Source organism: Nicotiana attenuata, chromosome 3 (genome assembly GCF_001879085.1).
Source record: "Nicotiana attenuata strain UT chromosome 3, NIATTr2, whole genome shotgun sequence".
Classification (NCBI taxonomy): domain Eukaryota; kingdom Viridiplantae; phylum Streptophyta; class Magnoliopsida; order Solanales; family Solanaceae; genus Nicotiana; species Nicotiana attenuata.
This window is the reverse complement of record NC_031991.1, coordinates 37,245,503-37,254,298: the sequence shown is the minus strand read 5'-3', so window position 1 is coordinate 37,254,298 and position 8,796 is coordinate 37,245,503.

Below are 8,796 nucleotides of genomic sequence, written 5' to 3'. Positions count from 1 at the left end.
TAGAGTATTCAAATTAGAGTTAACTTGAAGTTGTCGCAGCAGTTGAGGCTTTGTGCCACAACGGGATTAGAGTTAATCCTTAGGTTTACAAAGAGTTTTTGTAAATGCTATTTTGGCTCGGTGATTTTAGTGGAAGTTTGGGAAAATCCTACTGAGTAGTAGGTCGTGGTTTTTTCACCTTTTGAGCCAGGTATTTTTCACGTAAAAATCTCTGTGTTCTTTATTTTCAGTATTTTATTATTCCGCAAACAGTAGTAGGTGGAACGCCTAGAAGAACCAGGTCCTTCTATAGTTCAGTTAAGCAAAAATTGGGTACCACACAAATCACCCCCCCCCCCCCTTCCTCTTGTGTGGTATTGACGCTTAAAATATCAAGAGCACAAGGTCTAGCTTAAGGATAGGGTTTGAGGGTATTTGGAGAAGTTCGGAGTTAGACCTCAAACTGCATATCCTCAAGATAACAAGCCTACTTGATTGAGGATGAGAAACTAAGTCCCCCACTATGGAGTCGACAAGAGGTGATGCTTCTACTTTGGCCCGGAAAAAAGGTATTGTAGGGGGTAATCATGTCAGATCATTTGCCCCTGAGTTTTCTAAGCCCAACTTCTCATTTAGACCTAAGATTCTAACTTTTCATTCCCCTAAGATGGCCCCTAGACAAGTGTTGGTAAACGTCAAGTTGTGATTGGGGTGCTGAAAAGAGTGAACCTTCTGGATTACTCTAGGGAGAATGTTACATGATTGAAGGAGTTGTTCGGCCTCTGGCGGTAGATTTTGGGGATTTAGATTCTTGTTCTTGGTGGTATTCTATTATGATATCGGAATTTATATTTTGACCATGTTCGAGCATATAAAATAATATTAGTATTTTCTATGAAACTGGACGATTTCGGTTATTTATCTCATTATTTGCTTCGGAGTGCATTTTGAATATTCTAACGGCGAGTTAAATTATTGTTGGATTGCCTAACGGCAACATTGAGTGCCATCATGGCCTATGGTAGGAACTGGATCGTGACACCTAGTGCTACCGATGCTGAAATTGTAGCTAAAATTCAAAACATTTTCTTAGATTTAAATGATTACTTGATCGACAAAGCACATAGTTTTCCCAAATGAGAGTGCCTTATAGAAATATTCATGAGCTCAATTTTATAAAGTATCATTATTTCCCTTGTGCCCGACGTTAGACTCCATGGCGCTCTTCCTTGTATCCTCTCTAATTGAACCAGAAGAAGTCTTGACATTGCTAGCGACACGATAAACCTCTTATATGCGTTAGATTGGTTGCAAAAATTTCTTCCTTTCTTCCTTTTCCTCAAACATTGTTCCAATTGCCTATTAATTCAACCACAAGCTCTTCCATGTAGTGCTGTGTACAGTCAGTTTAATGGCATAAATATGACATACTCGGTGGTGATGATATTACTAGAAAGAGTTTTTTAATGGAAGAAGATGGGCAAAGAATGAGGAGAAGAAATTAATACTTGTAGACATCTTTATTAACTGCCGCATGCAGAAAGTATCGATTTAGCTCTTTTGATTGAAACCTGCAACAAGTTCTTGTAAGAAGAAATTAAATTGAACTTTTATCTTCCAATTCGACTAGAGAAGTTTTAGGAAAAAGTGTTGTTGATCAATACCAGACTCTTCTTTCGATAATATTAAGATATAAGATGATCAACATTTCCCTAGGAATGTGAGACCACAAAGTAAATCATGGTGCCCCTGGCCCACTTCTAGTCCAATTAGATACATTCAAAAAAGGTAAAATGACACTTAGAGCCCCATTTAAATATTTAAAAACCAAAATGCTCCCAGTTTCTAAAATTGATGTGACATGCCCCAAAGTTACAATTTATCACATGCGTGCCCCACGTTTTATGTCAGGAACTTCTCTCTCTTTCCCAATTTCAAAATAGACAACCGTTCTCTAACTGAATGTACACAAAATCACTACAACTTCTCCCAAATTTCCTGCAAAATCGCGAATTCTCGCTTCTGAATCTTCATTCGGTTTAAATTTTCGTTTCTCCTCCTATAAAATTTTGCAATGTCAAGCTTTAATTTCGAGAAAAAAGTGTTGAAGTCTTATGGGTGAAAAGCACACTCTTAAGCATGCAAGACCTTATATGAAAGAAGCTTCAAGTGGCCATGCAAATGGAGAATCATCTTCGGCAAATGGATCTCAACCAGTTAGTTTGAGAAGAACGCGTTCTCAAAGGGATAAGGCACAAAATATCGATGGTTCTTCAAGTTCTAAGCAACAACAAATTGATGTTTCTCAAACTGATCTGAAAACCCCCTTAAGTGGTCATACAAATGGAGAATCCTCTTCAACAAATTGTTCTTCGACAAAGTCAAATGGATCTGGAGTAGCTAGTTTGAGAAGAACGCATTCTCAAAGTGCTAAGGAACGCGAAATTGGTGGTTCTCCAAGTTCTAAGCAACGAGAACTCGATGTGTCTCAAACTGATTTGCGGCCTATAAAAAGAGGAAGGTTTCTGAATTTGGTATTTGTAAAAAAAATATGTCAAATCCCTTCACGGGTTAATTTTTGAATGTATTCGAAGTTTTATGTATGTTAGAGCTTACTTTTAAAGAGCTACTTCCGCTAATGTATACTATGTGATATACTTATATATGTGTGTCTATTTAAATGCAGCATAATGCAAGTGATAAGCCAAAACTTGGTATTTATTTCAATTATGAGATTGTTAGCGATTTGAGAAGAAAATTATCAACAACACAAGTTAGGCATTTTAGGTCAACTTGTTTTGGGTATTTGTTGGATTTTCCTAGAATAGAAATGCACGCAGTTGATATATCCTTTGTTGATGTTGGAGGTTGAAAAAGAAAATAAGGCTGAAATTCAGTTTGTTGTCAATGGAGTTAAGCAACATTTTGGTTTGTCTGAGTTTTCTTGTGTGACTGGATTAAAATGTACTGGTTTTGTACGGCTCGCTACTCGTCCTAAGGGAAAGAAGAACCGTTTAATCGAAAAGTACTTTACGGATTACTTTTTTTTGTTAAGAAATACCTTTCGAATTGTTTTCTTAATAAAATATTTGAGTCTGACGAAGATGCTGTGAAGGTGGTAGTGCTCTATGTGATAAACTCCAAGAACACCAAATTAGTTCATAGGGTTTGCTTTGACTTTGTTGAGAAAGGTGATTATAGCAGTTATCCATGAGGAAGAGTTCCGTACAAGGCTACCTTAGAATCAATGTCTGGCATTTTGGATAGGCGCGCACAGTATTATCGGATTTCAAGGTTTCCTCTGGCTATTCGATACGGTTTTATGAATGTTAGAGATATGTGCATAATAGTGTCGATGTTTGGTGTGGAAATAAATCTCCATGAATTCTTAGATGGAAGGTCACAAGGCGGCTATTGTTCGAGGAATTACATGAGAAAGTGTATTATTTTCCTTTTGACAAGGTAAATTACTTTCTTGTTTTCCCATGTATTTTCAGTTAATAGTGGTATATCATGTGATACACTCATTTGTATTTCTGGTATACCAAGTCACTAGTATAACAGTGACTTTTTTTAATATAAAATAGTATACCATCAGTAAATACTTCTTTTTTTGACTAACTTACTAGATGTTTGTTTCAGTTAAAAGTGGTATATCATATGATGCACTCATTTGTATTTCTAGTATACAAAGTCACTGGTGAATTTTACTTTTTTATGGAAAATAGTATACTATCAGGAAATACTTCTTTTTAACTAACTTATTAGATGTTTGTTTATGTGGTTGAATTTAAGGAATATGTCTTTTGACGGCATGGAGAATGGCGCGGCAGATAATCTTGATCAGAAACACCCTAGTTCAGGTGATGACTTTATTGATCATCCACATATGAGCTCAAAAAGACAGGGCAAAAGGCATGTAAAAAAGCAGGGCAAAAGGCAGGGGAAGCTGCACTTGACTTGGACAATAAGGTGGCAGATAATGACTTTGTCGATCCTCCATCTCAAACATCAAAAATGGAAGGGAAAGCTGCAAATGACTTGGAGAAGGAGGTGATAGAGAATATTCATGACAAACGTCATAGTTCAGGGAATGCCTTTGTCGAACCTCAACGTGAAACAATAAAAAAAATAGTCTAAAGTTAAAAATGCCTTGCCCGTAAGCAACAACTGGGATGTCTAGTTTAAGATTTTGGCAGATAGCCAAGGGGAATTGAAGAAAGAAGTATTGTCGGTGAAGAAGAAATATAAGTATGAACTAGTGGTTTTAAAGAATTATCTTGCAAAGAAATTTGTGGAGGTGTTTGATGCCATTGATTCAATTAAGAAGAGAAATTCAGAGGTACTCTAGTATTTATTGTTGTATTGTTTTTATATTTTTCGGTAGTTCTGAAGTTAATAAGACTTTTTTTTAAATTGTGATGTAGCAGCCACACAACAGAGATGACGAAAAAGATGGAGATGGTGATGGTGATACTAATCAGGATGCAGCCGATGAAAATAAAGAGAAAGAAGGTATACTACTATGCTGTTGTATTATATTTTGGTCTATTTTATAGGTTTAACATACAGATTATTTCATATTAGTTGCGATTCTTTTACCGTGTTCTGTAATAAGAATTTTAAAAATACTTCAGTGTCCGACTCTGGAGAGGATGCCCATGATATCAATGAAAATGATGGCCATAATAATGAAGATGCGGATATAAAATGGATCAAAAAAGGGACTTCTGGTATTTAATTGTATAGTTCTATAGGTGTAGGTCATGTAATGTGTTCTATGCCAAATTTCTCTACACCTGAAGGTGCTGCAACATCTTGTTTTTTGATTCAGTCAACAGATGAAGAGGTTCAAGCTTATATGGCTCAAATGACTCAAGTAAAGAACATGTAACAAGAATGAGAGAACCTGTTGTACCTCATGTTGTTGTGAAAGGGGGTCACCCTTTTAAAACCTCAATTATAAAAGAAGTTCCTCTATTAGTTAGTCATGAGTTTTCTCAATTTGTTGAAAGAAAGTTAATTATGACTCACATGTAATGTTACAGTTTTAGTTATGGTTGATTGCTTTTTTTTATGATAGTTCTGACTAGTTTATTTATATATTTATTTAATCTTCAGGAAGAAGGTGCATGAAAAGAAGGATGATATAATTTTGCAAGCATTTAATCTTGGAGTTGCATACATAGCTCAAATGATGTGATTTTTTGAACTACACTATGCTGGTATAGGTATCAGTTCGACAATATGTCAACAGACATTATTTTTCATTTTTGTTTAGTTGAAAGGTGTGTGTATGTATTGGAGTAATGCCTTTTTCTTTTGCAGCATATTGATGTGATATTCTACTACCTCCAGAAGAAAGCTAAATATGGAAATATGGGGATGACAACGACTGACAGTTTTTTCAGTTGTAGCATTCAAGAGTTATTCGCTAAATCAACTTCAAGGAGAACAAATGTAAGAAATAAGATGCTCGCCTTGACAAAGAAATTAAAAAAGTATATGCTTGGGTATTACATTATTTGTATGTAATGACCTGATCGCTTGTTTTGAGCTTTAGCATTCTATTCGGTGTTTTTTAGGTCTTGAGAAGCTTCAAATTTTGTATTATGACTTGCGTGTATCATCGGTTTTAGTCTTTGAGCGATTCAAGAGTGATGTGGAAGAATGATTCCTATTTTAGAAGCTTAAGTTGAAAGAGTTGATCCGAGTTTGACTTTTGTTTAGACGATCCCAGAATGGAGTTTGATGATTCCAATATCTTCGTATGGTTATTTTAAACTTAGGCGTATATCCGAATTTGGATTTGGAGGTCCGTAGGTTGATTTGTTACTTTTTGGCGAACGTTGGAAAGTTGAAAGTTTAAACGGTTGAGAGGTTTGATCAAGAGTTGACTTTGTTAATATCGGGTTCAAATTGTAGTTCCGGGAGTTGGTGAAGTTCCTTTGTGTCATCTGTGACTTGCATGCAAAATTTGAGGTCGCTCCCAGTTGATTTGATATGGTTCAGTGTGAGTTTTGGAAAATGAAAGTTCATTAGTTCATTAGGCTTCAATTAATGTGTGATTCATTTTTTGATGTTGTTTGGTGTGACTTGAGGCCTCGAGTAGGTCTGTGTTATGTTTTGGGACAAATTGGTGTGATTGGACAGGGTCCCGGGGCCTTGGGTGTGTTTCGGATAGGCTACGGGTCATTTTCTCATATATTGTGAAATGCTGGTTCTGATCTGATTTTCTTCATCACGATCGCGACTAAGGAGTCGCGCTCACATAGATTAATGTGGTGGCAGCCATTTTGTACATTGCGTTTGCGAAAATGGGCATGCATTCGCGAAGCTTGATAGTTGTGGCCTTCACGATCGCGAAGTAGAGACCGTGATCGCATAGAAAGAAGCTGGTAGGGGCATCAGGTGGCTTTTATCCATGTTCGCGGGAGAGATACCAGGTTGCATAGGTTACTGGGGATTGGGAGTAACGTTCGCGATTGGCGTATTACGTTCGCGAAGAATGTTTTGGGCAACTAGGTGAGTTTTGTCTTCGCGGTCGCAAAGGGAATTCTGCGATCGCGATGAGTAATACCTGGGCAGACTATTTAATACTCTATTTCGAGGGCTTTTGTTATTTTATCACTTTTTGAGTTAGACAGTTCGGATTTGGGTGATTTTGGAGGAGATTTTTACGATTTCGATTGGGGTAAGTATTCTTGACTCGGATATTTCATGATTTCATCCTTGTTTTTATCATTTAATTGATGAATTACAACAACAACAACAACAACAACTACCCAGTAAAATCCCACCAAGTGGGGTCTGGGGAGGATAATGTGTACGCAGACCTTACCCCTACCCCGATAGGGCAGAGAGGCTGTTTTCGATAGACCTTCGGCTCAGAAAGATGGAATAAGAAAAATAAGAAAAGACAATTCGTTAGTAACTCCAGTAGAAATCGTAATAGTAACAGAAGCATAACAATCAAAAGATGGATGACATGCAATAACAGTAACCAGGCCCGGGGCTCAGATAAACAGCAAGTATAGTGTGTATTCAACATAAACTGCAAGACATCTAAGGCCAACCCTAATCCAACCCCGCCTCACCCCTGGAAAGAAGTAAGAAAAGTTCTACTACCCCCTAACCTACAACCCTAATGCTTGACCTCCAGACCTTCCTATCAAGGGCCATGTCCTCGGAAATCCGCATTCGTACCATGTCCTGCCTGATCACCTCTCCCCAATACTTCTTAGGCCTCCCTCTACCTCTTCTCGTACCCACCACGGCCAATCGCTCATACCTCCTTACCGGCGCATCAAGACTTCTTCTCTGCACGTGTCCGAACCATCTGAGCCTTGCTTCCCGCATCTTGTCATCCACAGGGGCCACACCCACCTTCTTCCGAATATCTTCATTCCTAATCTTGTCTATCCTAGTGTGCCCGCACATCCACCTCAGCATCCTCATCTCCGCTACCTTCATCCTCTGGATATGTGAGTTCTTAACCGGCCAACACTCTGCCTCATACAACATGGCCGGTCTAACCACAGCTCTATAAAACTTACCTTTGAGTGTCAGTGGCACTTTCTTGTCACACAAAACCCCAGATGCAAGCCTCCATTTCATCCAGCCCGCCCCTATACGGTGAGTGACGTCCTCGTCGATCTCTCCGTCCCCCTGAATCATCGACCCAAGGTACTTGAAGCTATCTCTCTTCGGGATGACCTGTGATCCAAGCCTCACGTCCCTGCCTACTTCCCTNGACTTGGGTCTTCTGACTCTGAAAGGAATCAAGAATCCCCTTCTAAGGTACGTTCATCTATGACTGAAAACCTAGAGACTAGGTTTGTTCTGGTTGGACCCATTAGGGATGTTGAATTGCCTGAGATATCAAGGAGTGGAGGCAAAAAAGAATTCTGAAAAACAAAAAAAAAAGAGAGAGAGAGAGAGAGAGAGGGTGCATGTGGTGAAGTGAGGGGAATTGGGAAAGGAGTGGTTGATCAGTCACCCACTGGTGGACTATATGTGCCTGCTATCTGTGGGGCTGAACAAGAACTTGAAGAAGAATGTGTCAAGAAGTCAGGGGGAAGTGGTTTTGGGGAAGCGGCGGAAGGGTTGGTTAACTTAAGCTCACAAAGAGATGAACCTGGTTCATCCATTGAAGAAACCCTAGCAGACCTGTTGAAAAAGGTTGGGGAGAGTTATGATCCAAAGAAAAGACGCTCTACCACGTCTAAATCTCCCAGTGCTCACAAATCCTCTATGAAGAGAAAGGCTTCCTCCCCAACACCTACTGCCTCTTTATTGCCAAAGGGTAGAACCACAAGAAGTAGGGTGAAACAGAGTGAAGCTGATCTACAAAGGGCTTTAGCTGAAAGTAAGAAAAAGATAGTGGATAAAGGAAAGGGAAAGGTTGCAGAATCCTCAGAGGCTACTGAGGAAGAGGAGATGGAACTGGTCCATCAAGAAAGGGGTACATCAGTGGAGGTTCCGACCCCCAAGCCCAAAATGGCCAAGACTTCCTCTGTGTCTGAGGCTGTTGAACCTACACTAGGCAAGAGGACAAGATCTGCAGTGAAAAACAAACAATCAAAAATTCTGAAGATGAGTACTAGAGTGGAGAAGAAGAAGAAGTTGATTCTGAGAAGGAATAGGATAAGTTTGCCATGTTTGGCAAAAGAAAGATTTTAAAGGGTAGACTGCTGAAAGACCTGGTGGAACCAGGAATGATAAGATTGGTGGGTGCTTTAGTTGCTCAGGGATGGAAGGACATGATCCTTCAAATGGATGGTAGGCTAGCCAGAAATGAGCTAATTGAGTTTATGG